General features: G+C 38.2%; 1 protein-coding gene across 3 annotated transcripts in view; it reads left to right on the top strand.

The window, feature by feature from the left end:
- The window catches only part of MAGI2 (membrane associated guanylate kinase, WW and PDZ domain containing 2), a 697971-nt gene that overhangs the window by 410417 nt on the left and 272655 nt on the right, over nucleotides 1-14899 (top strand). The gene's annotated exons all lie outside the window — the stretch shown is intronic.

The raw sequence follows: 14899 nt of genomic DNA, 5'->3' as shown, positions 1-14899 counted from the left end.
AAATGCTGTCTATGGGGCAAAGAGCCAGCAGCTTACTGCATGACTCTGCTTCCCAGGAGAACCAATGATTCATCTGATTTTAAACCTTTTCCAAAACACAGCTGTCCTGAAAGTGAAACTGTTGTAAAGAGGTGGGCAGTTACATCACAGGGTATTTTAATAAAACCAAAATGATGATACACTAAACCAGATGTTTCTTGCAAATATACCAGTATTTAAAGTAACTGGGTAATAGATAGTGGGTTTTTTACAGCAATATTCAGAGGGAACACCATTTATAGGAAAAATATGACCCATATATATGGGAATACCTGGTGATTAGAGCCATTTTACGGGAATCAGCCCCATATTTTCACCCTGTAGCAAAAAAAGCTATAAAGACCTTTTTGTCCTTACTTTGTCCCTGCCAAGAAAAGCATCTGAAGATAAATAAGAAGCTTCACCCCAAAAAAATCATTAGCTGTGTTATAAATAGCAGCAAAGAAGGCAATTTTTTCCCACCTAATCAGCACAAAGAACCCATTGTCCAGTAAATAAATTTTCATTAAGAGTTATATCAATACAGAACTTGTAACAAAGATTTCCATTAGAGAAGGTCAAATAAAGGAAAGTATGTCATCTTTCAGGTTTCTACTTTTTTCACCACTGTCTGACATGTAATGGTACACGCTACCTAAACATTAATACAACACCACAATTTTACTTTTATCACAGGTTAATTTAATAACAAGCCTTTCTTGAAGTGTCTTTATGTTACCTTAGGTGTTTGAAAGTAACATTAGAGGAGCTTAAATGGAGCACAAGTCTGTCATTGCTTGACCATGTAATTTCATTAGTTTGCAGCAAGTTTGTAGAGATTGAACTGCTATGTTAAATTAATTCACAGTGCTCTTCTGTCCCTCGAGGGATACGGAGATGTGTCTTTTAATACCAGCTACCAGAGCTGAGTGGACAGCAAGGTGAAATATTGGTTGAGGAAGTCTGCATAACTCCTCAAACCAGCTGAGGACCCAGCTGAAGAGAGGTCCAAAGTTGTGCCTGTACAACATCTGCCATGTCATTTGCTTATCACAGGTGACAAGTTCACTGAAGCCAAGAAATCAGAAACTAAACATACAGCTAACTAAACTCAACAGACCAGTTCTGCCTAAATCCTGGCTTTGATTCCCAGGTTTTTTAATCACCAGATGCACATTCTGACAAAAACCAGATAATATATTATCTGCCTATGCCTTATGGCAAAAAGTAGGTAACACATGAGAAAATAATGCTATTTTACAGATGCTATTTCTCCTACTCCCATGCAGTCTTTTGGATATGACCATACAAATTTGCACCTCCACAGTTTCCTGTTTACTTCTTAACTGTTATGCCTTCTTTGGGAAAGAATTTTATTAATCATCCTTTCACAAGTTTTCCTGAGCACGTTAGGACTTCAATGATTAAGTTTGCTGGTAAAAATTATACAAACCAGAGCAATGACATTTTCTATTTCCCTCATGAGGAGATGATTTTTGAGTTCTTGGATAGATCAAGCAACTTATTTGAGCATACATACTCTGGGAGATAAATTTTTCCTTATCAAGACTGGTTTTTATATTTATGAAACAAATCACTCTTCTTTTTAATTGCTCTCGTATTATTAAATTGGTTTAAATATTTATTTATTTAATTTTTTGTTTAAGAAAATCATTCTTCATTTAGCTAAGTTTCTGTGTAGAGTAGCTGAGTCAGTCTCTGCTGATTATCTAACCACAACTGCTGTGAACCAGTTCATCTCTACCAGAATAATGTTTTAAAGAAGGAATTTCTCATGCAGTTGAGATAAAAATTCAGACTGTATACCTGTGTTACTTTTCATCATTTTTTGACTAGAAGGTTCTTTTCAGTCAATTTACTTTCTACTGTGTGAATTCCAGAGAGAATCAGGAACATCCAGGTAAGCCAGAGGAGAAGGAGGTCAAGTGGAGACTTACCTGACACTGAGTTTTTGTATTGTTCATTATAGAATCTGGTATTGTTGGGAGGAGGATATTTTCTTATAGCAATGACAAAACCAGTAAAACAATCAGAAATGTTGTGTTCAATTGCAGTAAATAAGAGTTGTGATTCCAACTTGGACAGGACACAATCTAAAAGTGAGAGCAAAATATAGTCTTAGAAAGGCAGAGTTATATAGTTCTTTTTATTTTTTCCTTGAAGCACACACTTTTTTTTTTTTTAGTTTTAAAATAGATTTTTAAGTTATAAATTCTTTAGAATTAAAAGTAGGATACTCTGTGACCTCCTTACAGCTTTAGGCTTTGGATACACCTTTCTTTGTCTACCACTTTTGTGACAGCTGTGAATGACTGTAGTATTCCCAAGTACTGTAGAAAAGCAATAGTATGTTCAGGATAAAACTCTACAAATCTCTCTTTTTAGCAATTTTTCAAATATGCAATTACTTAATTTCAGTAAGACTAAATGCATTATTATTTTGACCTTTTTTACTTATGTGTTTTTGAGCAACTGCTGATAAGAAAGCTATCTTTATAGATATTAATTATTTTAAGCATACATAATGTTACATTAACATAAATAATGTTACATGTTACAGTTGCTATGCTTTGCAGTTTACCTGTAGCTGCCAGTCTAGGCAATAGTATCAATGCAGAACAAGAGAATAAATACAAGAGGCAGTTCCACTCTCACTCGGATTAAAAGTCGAAGTCATGTTAACTTTGGTGACATTGTTACTGGGTTTTGAATTGGTAATAAAATTACAAATTTTATTATGAATATTTATCTAAAATTGAAAATTTTTTATACACCAGCACCTTGCTATTTCAGGCAGGGGCTGTTTGCCTGAAGCACATCAAACATTTATTTCAAGGTCTTTATATAACAGCATAACCAAAACCTAAAGGTTTCACTTTGTTTGCTTTTTAGTAGAATTTCACTTTACTGTACTGATTAAAGAAATTCTGAATTGGTTCAAAATGATAACTTCATTATCCAACACACTTATTTAGATGACATAACCGTAGTTCTGTAGCCAGAGGAGGAGATGTTCCTGTGCAGAGTGAAAGCCACTGCCATGCAGACTCACGTGACACAGGGCATGCCCCAGCAAAATAACCCACATTCCTTTCTTTATTTCTGGCATGAAGATCAAAGATGGTCCTCGAATTGACACAATGTGCCAATCTATAATATGCAGAATAGCAAAATCTGTGATGAACAGACAAACTGTGTGTCTCTGTGTGTGTGCACAGGCTTTTACGACTTCTCTGGTAGGAGGTTTGGTTCAGCACACTGTCATCTCTCCAGTGTGTCAAAACTTGCATGGAGACTTCATGGGTCACTGATATCAAATGCTGCTCCCACCTCCTTATTAGACCAGCAAAATTCTTAACCAGTGCAGCCTAGCAGTAGAATTAAAATGTGCTTGAACTGTATTTTTCTTAAGAATGTAAACACTCATTAACAGGAATGTAACAGCTTCAATGTTTCCAAAACCCAGATATGTTAAGGCACATGATTGAAGGTTATAGTAAGACATCATTGCAAAGTGTTAAAAATGTAAGAGTTTAAGTGCAATGCATGCTATGAGTAGAATTGCCTCTTAAAAGTGACATATGTAGTGGCAGTACCAGAAATAAGAGGAGATGTTCAGTGTATAAATACTGTAAGAAAAAGAAACATGGTTGTTGGCAATCCATAAGGATAGAAATGTATTTCAAATACATTAAAGCAAGAGGTATTTTAGCAACGTGGAGCTCTATAACAACTGAAAACATGAAAAAGCCTGTTCATAACTGTTAGGTGTGGCAAAACCAAGAACGTAAACGAATTCAACCAGTACACTTACCAATAATGCACTAAGTAGAACTCTTTTTTTCTATCAAATTTTTCTTTTCCTCAGTAAGTCTCCTTAATAGTTGTTTTTTAAAACACATCTTATTTGCTTTTCATATAATAATCCTTAATTTATTCCATGAAAAGCAATTATTTTAGTTAATTAATTTTGTGCCAATAATTTTGCCAAAAATCCACTTATTATTTGAATGTTTGTAATTGTCTCAAATTCATTTGCTGGTAAAACTTCCAAGATCACTGAAGCTATTTAACCACTTACATGGTCATGAACTTTCTCTGGCCCCACTGAATTCCATGGTAAATTTCCAGCTGGCTTTAATGAAGACAGAATTTCACCTCTGTTTTTTTCACTGATGGAGTGTTTTTTGGCAGAAGGGTGAGAGTTAGCTGGGATTTCCCTAACAATCCAAAAATCTTTAATTATTAAATCTTTAAAAAACAGGTTGAATACATCCTACGGGTGAAACCTTAGTGTTTTTCATTACTTGGTTATTCAAGGAGAAAGCTTCCAGTTGTTGTAGGCACAGTTTGAGGGGTCAGCATTAGAATGAGCTCCATTGGTGAAGAGAATGTGGGTCACAGCCAATGTCTTGCCTGTGACTCTTCCAACAGCTGGCACATAAGCAGCACTGGGAGGTGCTCTGATTCCATTCACCTGGAGACAGTCCCCATGCTGTCTCCTTGAGAAGACATTAAGTTTTACATAGGCTTTCATCTCTTCTCTCAAGCCAAATTTAGCCTAAATGATCAAAACCCTTTTGTTCAGCTAATGCATTTTCAATTAACATTTCATTTTAATATCTGTAAATTTTAAAAATGAGTTAAGGACTGTTCCATGTAGGCAATGGAGATTTTAATTACTGTATTGTGGTGATAATGGTTTTATAAAGTGCTGGTGTTTGATTCCAGTAGTTTTGATTCTGTTCTTCCTTGTAAAAATTGTAAGGTATTCAAAATTCCACCCACTTACTGTGTGCACTGTTCCCTTGTGAGCAGGACATCCTGAGCACTCCACAGCAGATGGATACAAAAGAAAATTAATCAACAGAAAGATAATAAAATACTACCCTCCTAAGACCTAAGCACAGTAGTTAATGAAATATTCTGATTTAAAATGGAAAACAAAGCATTCATGAGGATAGATGCATAGAGATAAAAATAGTAGTCCTTCAAAAGCCATGTCTTTTAACAGCAGAAAGTGTTTTCAAGGGCGTAGAAGAATAAGAGATACTTGATAGTAAAAATCATATTCCTGTTGAAAGTGGCTCTTGAAGAGGTAGATCTCATATTGACATGATGCCAGCATTTCACCCTCATATTCAGAGAACATGTAACTGTGGATATTTCAACATTTAGATCAGCAAATAGGAGAAGAAATCTTAGATACAGTCAGTGACTTCTTGATCTGATTGGGTTCTTGTGCCTGTTCTTTATTAGTAAGATTTTATGGGCTTTGTTGTGCTTCCTCTCTTACTCTTAGGCCAGAGGCAGGAGTTGGACTTCATCAATAAATATGAAATGCAAAGAAAGTAAATGGTCAGAAGCTCCAAAATGTAATGGCAGTGAATATATCAACATGTATGATATTTTTAAAATTCATTTTAAGTCATAAAACATCACATTTACTTTTTTAAAATTTTATTTAAGTATATTGTCATTTTCTCATGGAAGTGATAAGGAAGAAATCAAAATTGAATACATATCATTTCCTTTATGTATAAAAAACCAGCTGCTTTTAAAAATTATACTTTTGCATTGTAAAGGGTGACTTTCATAATTTCTACAATGCCTTTTTAAACTCTGAAAGGTTGGAGTAGTGTTGCACATGGAATACTTTGTGTCTGTTCTGAGGCTGCATAAATGCTCATTATTCTGATACTTGGTGTTCCTGGTGTGTGGTTAGCAACAAAGCTCATGGTAGAAGGTCCTGCCCTGTGGGGCCAAGGCAGGTCATCATCCTCCCCAGCACTGGTGACACTACTGGGAATCTTAAAGATCCCTGAGCCTGCAGATCATGGCAATAGACAGATACTATTATTTCATAAAAGTTTAAGACATGGTCAGTTTTGATGTACTGCAAGAATGCAACCAATAAGAAAAGATAACATCCAGGTGTGCATCATAATGCAGCGTTACAAAATGTCACCTGGGGACTGCATGTGTCAGAATAGGTCAAGCCCACTCCCACTGGCATCCAGGAAATAGAAGCTTAAGGACTATGGTTTTATGCATGAAATTCAGAGAGGGGGCCATTCAGCCTTTAAAAAGACATCATCCTCATCCAAAGATTTGACAGCTCCTTCCTCCTGTGTACTTCCAGAGGAATCCAAGAGATCACTGGCTTCCCCACAGCTTCTGAAAGGGTTCAACTGAAAGAAAACTAGCAGTCATTGGAGTCATCTCTGTCTCCAGGAGCATCTGTCAGCTCCACCCGCTGCCCAGCAGGTAGCCATGGACACACCTGATCTGTGTGTGAGCTCAGGAGGCTGAGTGGATGTACTTGTCTGAGCTGTGGTGCAGTCAGCATCTCAGCTGAGCTCCCTGCCTGGCCTGCCAGACAGCTGGGCTGCCAAGGCAGAGGGTTCTAGGAGGCCAGAGCACCTTCTGGCTACTCCAGGGTGCTGGCAGGTGCTCCTCCTGAGTCAATGTCCAGCACCCCTTTCAATCACTTGTGTCAGGCACAAGGTCACAGACTAAGCCACTGTCACCTGTGCTTGGTAGAACCCATAATTGCTGGCTGGGGCTGTATGGTTCAACAGAGGCTGCACAGACATTCAGTTCATCTGATTTGGGATTTGTTGAGATTCTGTGACTGCTGCTAGCAGAAACTTCGCTCAGTGTTGCTTCAAATGTTGTTGGCTCGTTGTTTTTCCAAGAAAATCAGAAGGATATATGTTTACCAGGCAGACAACAGTCTTCTTTGCTCAGGTGTGTTCCCAGGATGTAGAGCACAACCAGGTACAAGAAAGCACAAATTATAGAGGTCTGAGTGTTCCAGAAACTTGCTCTGCTTGAACAGGCTCACTGAAAAAACTGTCAACATAGTTCATCTTGTAGCAAACCTAGATCAGCACCAAGAGGATCTCAATTGCAGGAAAATCAAGAAAGAAATTTTGCTTTCATGCCTTTTCCCAAGCTGGGTTGACCTTGTATCAGCTCAGCCCAAGACTTTAGCCCTAATCTTTAGAATTCTGTACAGTTACTACCAGAAAACTATTAACAAAGTGAAGTGTCCAGGCAAAAGTAATGCAAATTACCAGGAGAGCTGTAGGGAATAAATTTAGAGAACTCATCAGATAGGGCTTTGTTGAGTAATGATTGAGAAGCTCAGAGAATTTAAAATGTGTGAACCCAATGGATGAATAAAGATAATTCAAAGTTGGGCAAATAAGTAACCAGGGCTAATGTGATGAAGCTGGAAAAGATTAACATTTCAATTTAATATTGGGGGGGGGGGATTCTCATCGTGTGTGATTTAAAACCTAAAATAACCTCCAGAGGTGTAGATACAAGTTTCATCTCTTAAAAATTTTAAAAGTAGTTATTAGTAGAAATATTCCTGAGCTAGTAGAAGGATTAATTAAAGGCTGTAGTATAGTATTGTATGCTTCAGTATAGTATATATTAATGCTGTCTGTGTGACACATCATGTTTTGATTGTGGGTTTTTTTCTATAAAACAGGTCACAACCAGTTCATGTTTGCATTTGAGTTACATTTCTAAGTGAATTTTGCCTGCAGTACATATAGTGTAGCTTTTGTTTAAATGCAAACAGGGTTAGGGAAAAAACATCAAACTGTACAGCCTGAATTATCAGGCTATCACATTGATAAGTCACATATACCTATAGGTATTACAAAAGATGTAAAATAATTTAACATTCAAATTGCAAATCATTATGATGTGCTCTGCAGAGATGTTTTTCCACATTGCTCAGTTACAGAGGTCTCCATTTTTCAGTACATTACTGGAAACACACAATATTTGTTATATCCAGTTTACATGTATTTCTCATGTTGTTATGTTTTTGTGAAGCTGCTCTAGATTTTATATCCTCTTGGATACTCCACATTTATATTTATGATATTCCTCAATAGTAAGCTTCATGTGTCAAATAGTACTCTGATCACCTTCACCTGATACTCAAATCACCTTCCTGTATCAAATAGTACTCTGCTAGATACCATAAACTGCAGTCCAAAAGGTGTTTGGGAGGTTCTTCTGAAAACAAATGGAGAAAATCCCCTTTCTGCTTCTCCTAATCTCAGAATTATCAAAAATATTGAAGCCATTATATTTTCAAAACTCAAAGTATACTGAAGTTTCCACAATACATTTCTATTAATACCTTTCTATGAATCAAAAGATAATGTTTTTTCTGAGTACATTCTCTAAATCCTTCTTGCCTTTTTTGAAGACTAAAAGTCTACTCTCTGGTCTTTGCTCTCTTGATCACAATTTTTCAAACATGATAATGGCCCCAAAACAACCACAAGCCAGTTTCCTGGCATTTTCAGGTGCATCCTATCCAGTCCTATGGACTCACACAAGTTTGCACATTAGCTGACCTAATTAGTACCTAATTGGATCCTTCTGTACCATGGTACTACCTGTTTCTGCCATCCTTTGGTCCTAAGCAAAGACCTGAGTGGCCTGGGAGTGAGCAGCAGATTTTGCCAGTAAAGGCTGAGGAAATGAAGGTATTGAGTTTTTCACACTTCCCTACTATAGGTTATCCTTTCCTACAATCTCCATCTCTTGGTCACCCATCACACTGTCCCATGTTCTCCCCAGTCTTCCTTTAGTTGCTGCTGTGGCTGCAGAAACCTCTCCTGTTGCTATTGATGTGCTTTACCAATTTCAAATCCACCTTTTCTTGGCCTTCCTGATTCTGCCCTGTGTATCCAGGAGCAATTCTCTATTTCTCCTTGTTCGCCTGTTCATGCTTCTGCCTTCTTGACACACCTGCAGTGAGGAGTTTCCTGGGAGCAAAACTTACCTTTGTAGTCTTCCCTTGTTTGTACAATGTTCTATAAAATCAGTATAAAAGCAAGGATTGCACTTTCTGTATTTCTGTTCTTTCAGCAGAAATGGCTTTGCAGCAAGACACAAAAAATTCCATTTTATGGCCTTGGATGGAATTGTGGGTTGGTTTTTTTTAAGTCTCATTTTGATTACTTTGCTTCAGTAGCAAGGTATTGTAAAACTTTGCAATCCTGCATGCAAGCCTGGCCATGGTTGCTACAGTGGACTCCAGACAGGTGAAAAAAAGTGTGCAGCTTTCTGCCTGCTGGCACAAAATAAGACAGGAAGGATCCTGTGTGGATGACCTTAAAATAATGAAGGACTTAGAGAGAAGTAGGCTGTGCCAAGTGCAAAATAATGCAGTATGAGTGTGGGAAGAAGGCCTGGATTTGTATGGTTAATTGAAAAGAAGGATTCAGCTACTGATACAGCTTTTTTGTGCAATAGTGTTACATTGCTTCCCAAGTGAGCTAATTAAAGCAAGATAAAAGACCAAAAAAACACAAGCACCAAAAGAAGTGTTTGTGTTTCAAAGCAAGGAATTTCTGATTAAAAACAAAAGAAAAAAACCCTGAAGATATTAAAAACAAATGAGCAAAACCTTTCAAGTGTAGGGAAATCTGTATATTTGGTTTACATTGTTTTCAAAAATAATGGCTCTATGTTTTAGCTTGTGTAAATGAAAGCATAAGTAGAACTACAATGGAAGGTTCTCTCAAAAAAAAAAAAAAGTGAAGAAGCAATCAGAAATCAAGACCAAATATGCAGCTAGAGAATTAAATATAAAGCACAGGTGATGACCTACATTTATAGTTATTTTATTTTGTGCATAGAGGAAAAAAATAACCAGGAATATAGAATAAGTTTTAAAAGATACTACTGATGTAGCAGAAAACTATGCCTGCATAAGGAAAGTTCACCAGCACTGAAAGTGATGCAGTAGAGGTGCCACAGTCTGCAAAATATGTGGCTCTTCAGAGATTTGTGTTTCCATACTTAGTTAAGGGTAAGTCTAATCTGCTTCAGTCATATCCAGGAAGAGACAGGATGCAAGATAGCCATGACCATGGCATGTTGATAGCTGATGTAGTTTAGAACACCCTCAAGGCTGCTGAAGATCAGAGGAATGCAAAGACAAAAATCTTGCTTTGATCTAAGTTCACCACCAAATTATGTTACATACTCTATCAATGAATTCAGGACTATGGGAGGAAAAAAAACCTACAAATAAAAAAAAGAAATCCTGGAGACTTTCTGAATTTCATAACAATGTGCCTGATAAGAATAATGAACTTCCAAATTGGTGACTGGGAATTCAATACTTTTACTGTCCATGGGCAGACACATCTGTGAGCTCTTCCACAGACATTGAGGTCGATTGTAGGGAAATGATATTTTTGTTCTTCCTTCATGTCTTGTAGGTGAAAGAATTGTTGCTATTTGTATTTATGTGGTGTCAGACAACCCCAGGACTGGAAACCATTGCCTAGGTGCTGCAGAAGCAGAGAAAATAACAGGGAAAGCACATTCTTTTGTGAATTTATGAGTATATTGTAACATGATGAAGGACAATAGATGAAAACAGTCAGTAGGGAACCAGCTGAATGACAAGCATGGATGTCCATGGACAAGTGGTTTGACTACTTTCACAGCTGTACATTGGAACATTAGAGATAAAAGAAGTGAGAAAGAGGTCAATGGAGGTATTGAAGAGGCAATGGGCACAAGCATGTTCCATCTGAATATCCTAAAATGCATTTTACTGTGAAAGTGTCCCACTGCTGGCACAGGTTACCCAAGGAGGTTGTGGAGTCTCAGTCTTTGGAGACATTCAAAAGCCATCTGGCCATGGGCACCCTGCTCCAAGTGACCCTCCCTAAGCAGTGGGGTTGGACAAAATGATCTCTGCAAGTTCCTTGCAACTTCATCTGCCTGAAGTTCATGACATCATAGTGTGGCTATAAATAATTCTTCCTGAGGGCACGTCAGGAACAGCAGGAGATACAAAGAGATTTTGCAAGAGCGGGTGCTAACAAGAACAGAAAAGGTAAAGCAAGTGCTGAGTTGAGTAACGAGTTATGCAAGTGGAAAAATAATGTTGGTATGGAAAATAAGTGAGGAAGGGAAAGAGATGGGTGCTGTGATGAATAAAAGGCTGCTGGTAATTAGTCAAAAGTGGCAGTTCTTAAAAGGTAGGTAGGTAAATACAGTGAGGATTGAACAGCTCTTACAGCTGGGAGTGCAGTGTTCTCTCACTCTGAGGAGCTGGAAGATCCCACCGCTGGGAAGATCTGGAACTGGTGTAGTTCACAGCTGTTTTCTTGCTCAATTTAATAAGAAATATATTATATTCGTTTAATAACCACATGTTAAAATGAGAGCAGCTGAATGATTTCATCACTTAAAGCTTCACTAGGAAAGTAAATTCACAACTAAGAAACCTTAAACCATCGATTCTGGCATGAACAATATTATTGTCAACATTTTTAATACATTCTGTTAGAGAGAATTATATTCAGTGTGGTTCATAATAACTCCAAAGGATTTATGCAAAGTAAGTTGGTTTCCCATTTTCTAGTACAGTAGGCAGGATAGGCTGCGTGCTATCACAAAATATCCCATTAACAGTCTTTTATGATAAGGTTTGAAAGGCTTTTGCACAGAGACAAAGGAGGAATGTGCAAGTCTTTCTCCTCCTTTGCCCAGGCCTGTTAGAGACTCCACAGCAGAGGGTACAGGCTCGGGAGCAGATCCTGCACAATCTCTGTTTTGAGGAGCACTTCATTTGCTATGGATAGATTGAGTGTAACAAGGGAAAGAGCATCCTCCTCACCAAGCTGGCACTCGGGATATGTCAGACATGAGTTTTTCTTTAGGAGCTAGACTTAACCAAAATCTGCTGGCTGGCTGTTGTAACTTCATAATTGAGAGTCCCTTGAGAAAAATTCTATCTCACCTCCCTGTAGAGATTTTGCTTGCAGGTACTTGTGTTGGAAATCCCTAGCACACGTTTTGTTGTCATATTGTTCCCAGCTGTATATGGATACTAGTCTGCTGAGCATAAAAACTCCACCACTAAAAGAAATAGAAATAAAATCTTCTGCAGGCTACTGAAACTGTTATCTTTGGAAAACCTCTACCTCTCTGTGTGAGACAGGATAAAAATCTCTTGATTGATGAAAATTTAAATTAAAACTCTGATTGACTCAGCTGTAAAAAATATGAAAGAGGACAGATGGTATAAGGATGTGCATGATTGTATGCTCAGTGGCAAAATTTAGCTGGATAGAGAAAGAAAGGAAATCAAAAGGAAAGAATCAAAAGACATGAAGGAGCTGCCCTTATGGCACTATTTAATAATTTCCCTTCATAATCTCACCTGGCAGTGCCTTTACAGTATCAACTCCCAACCTTTGGTGCCTCGTTGCAATCCCCACATTAAGGGGTTTCCATCAATGCTAGAGTGGATTTTTCTACTAAAGGAACAACCTTGACACAAAGGCAAGTATGCTTGCAAAAGCAAAGGTTTGGTTTGCCACCCAGAGAAGGGGTGGTGCTTTTGTCTTTTCCTTACTGGGGTTGTACTGGAGGGTGAGGTAGAAAACACTAACAGGAACACAGTCAACAGGAGATGCTTTGTGAGGAGGCTGAGCTGACCATGGCACAATAACCCTCTTGCCTCACCTTTAATGCAAACTCAGAGAAAAATATTCTTAGGGATTGTGAGGTGAAAATTTGGTATTAACTTCTATGCTGAGGCTTAGGTTGAATCAGCTGGAGCAGAGCCTGCATCTGTGACCTTCAGGACTTTAGGCAGTCTTTACCTAAATTCTGTATGCTTTTTCAGTTTTATCAGTTATGAGTAATTTCCTACATCCCAAACTATTTTTTGACCTTTGGTACTACTGCTTTTGTCAGTGAAAGTCACGTGGGGGGAAAAAAGAAAATCATTCTAAGCTAAAGATTAAAAAGACGATGTCTTCTCCCAAGTAAATCATTCTGGTTTTTGAAAGTTTCACCATTTCTCCTCACTGTACATATATAGTGTGTTTGGATTGTTTATCTTAATGGTACACAGCTTGTTCACAACCTAATTTTTACATGTGTCTTCAAATGGTGAAATAGCTAATATGAACTCAAGAGACTCTTTTTTGGAGTGTGACAATCCAATTAGATAAGCAAGATTTGGGAAGAAACATGCATCACATAGACAGTAAATTTTCTGAGAGAGGTTTTTTCCCCCACAGAAATGCATTGCCCTGTCAAAGTGCTGTTAATATCTAGAAAAAGTAGGGCAGGAAGGGGGTTGTTTAGTTGCTTGAATGACAGGTTGCAGTTTCCACTGTTTTCAGCACTGTCATAACTTTTCAACTTATAATTATAATCTTTATCTGTAAAAAAAGGGTTGGGCAAAGCATAGTCATTTATTTTATAGTAGTCTTCATGCAGCTGACCTACAATCTACAAAATAATTACTGTGCTGCTTAATCTCATTCTTTCCATTCTTCATTCCAAAGATACTCAGAAATACATTGGTTTGTGAGGCAGCATTTACTTTCAGAACTGACATTCCAAAAAAATCATCAAGGCAGAAGAAGGTAAAGCAAACCAGCTACTTCCACTGCCTTCTTTGTATTTTTTGATTAGGTATTGAAAAAATTCTTCACAGCACCTCAACTTTATCAACCTCAGAAGTAGGCATGATACATACTATGGAGACACACAGCGTTCACATAAAATAAATATTGAATATCCTTCTTTCATTTCATTCTGTGCATTTTCAATGTATGAATAGTCAGGAATTCACCAGGAAAAATTGCATGTGACTGAGGGGTGATTTACATATTTATGTAACTTAAAGTCTTTAACTTTAGTGCTCCTAATCATCCCCTAGAGGCTTTCAATTCTCTTCATTCTCTGCATTGAGAATTTCAGTGCTTAACTTTGGGTGCACTAAATTACAGGGCTCTTGCAGAAGGAGTTAAGTAGATGAGGTGAACACTCCTACACAGCTGAAGACCTGTTTAGGATGGCAGAAGAGGCCCTTAGCAGAACAGGTACTGTATGCCAGGGCTGATGATCAGAGGACAGGAAAACACATCAATCTGGTTCACTCTGTTGGGTGCAGATACAGAGGTGAGCTACCATTTCCATCAATAGCCCTGATGAGCATAAATTCAGAGAAGTCAGTTCTGACATTCCCTAGGATTGCAAAAGGATCCTGACAGGTGGGGGGGTCAGGTTCCAGGTTTACCCATATCAGTAAACCTGATATTACTCAGTGCCAGCCAGTTTGGCGCTGCAGAGGCTATCTGAGATCTGACACACAGACTGCCACAGCCTGTCTGCTCCTCTTGTCTGGCACACACAAATGGTCACCCTCAAGATCACAGGCTCACAGAATTGCTTAGGCTCGAAGGTGCCTCTTCAGGTCATCTAGTGATCATCTTTGTCAATGAAGAGGGGGCGGCAAATATTTCCTACCTGGGCTTTAACAAAACTTTTGACACTGTTTGCAAAAACACTCTCATGGACAAGCTGGCAAAATACAGACAAGACAGCAGTCTGATGGAAAACTGGCTGAACAGCTGGGTTCAGAGGGTTGAGATCAGTGGTACGAAGTCAGGTTGGAGGTAAGACACTGATGGTGCTGTGCCAGGGATTGATCCTGGGGACAATACTCTTCCTCAAACATCTTCATTAATGGTCCAGAAACGGGACGTCATACCCTCTTCAAGTCTGTAGGTGGTACAAAACTGGGAGTGACTGATACAGGCATGGTGGTGCTACCATTCCAATGGACCTGAACAGGCTGGAGAATCAGGCTGAGGGTAAATTCATGAAGTTCAGCAAAACTGGGGAAGAATAACTAACACACCAGTACGCTATCCTCAGGCAGAGTTCCAGGCATTCCAGCTGCAGTCTCACAAAAAGTCACCTCACCTTCCCAGCCTTTTTTCCAAAAGAGTCTGTACCCAACTATTTCAGAAATTTAGTTGCTATTGCATCACGT

The sequence above is a fragment of the Haemorhous mexicanus genome, chromosome 5, assembly GCF_027477595.1.
Source record: "Haemorhous mexicanus isolate bHaeMex1 chromosome 5, bHaeMex1.pri, whole genome shotgun sequence".
Lineage (NCBI taxonomy): Eukaryota > Metazoa > Chordata > Aves > Passeriformes > Fringillidae > Haemorhous > Haemorhous mexicanus.
The sequence above is the reverse complement of the archived record's forward strand: the minus strand, read 5'-3'. Positions and strand labels throughout refer to the sequence as shown.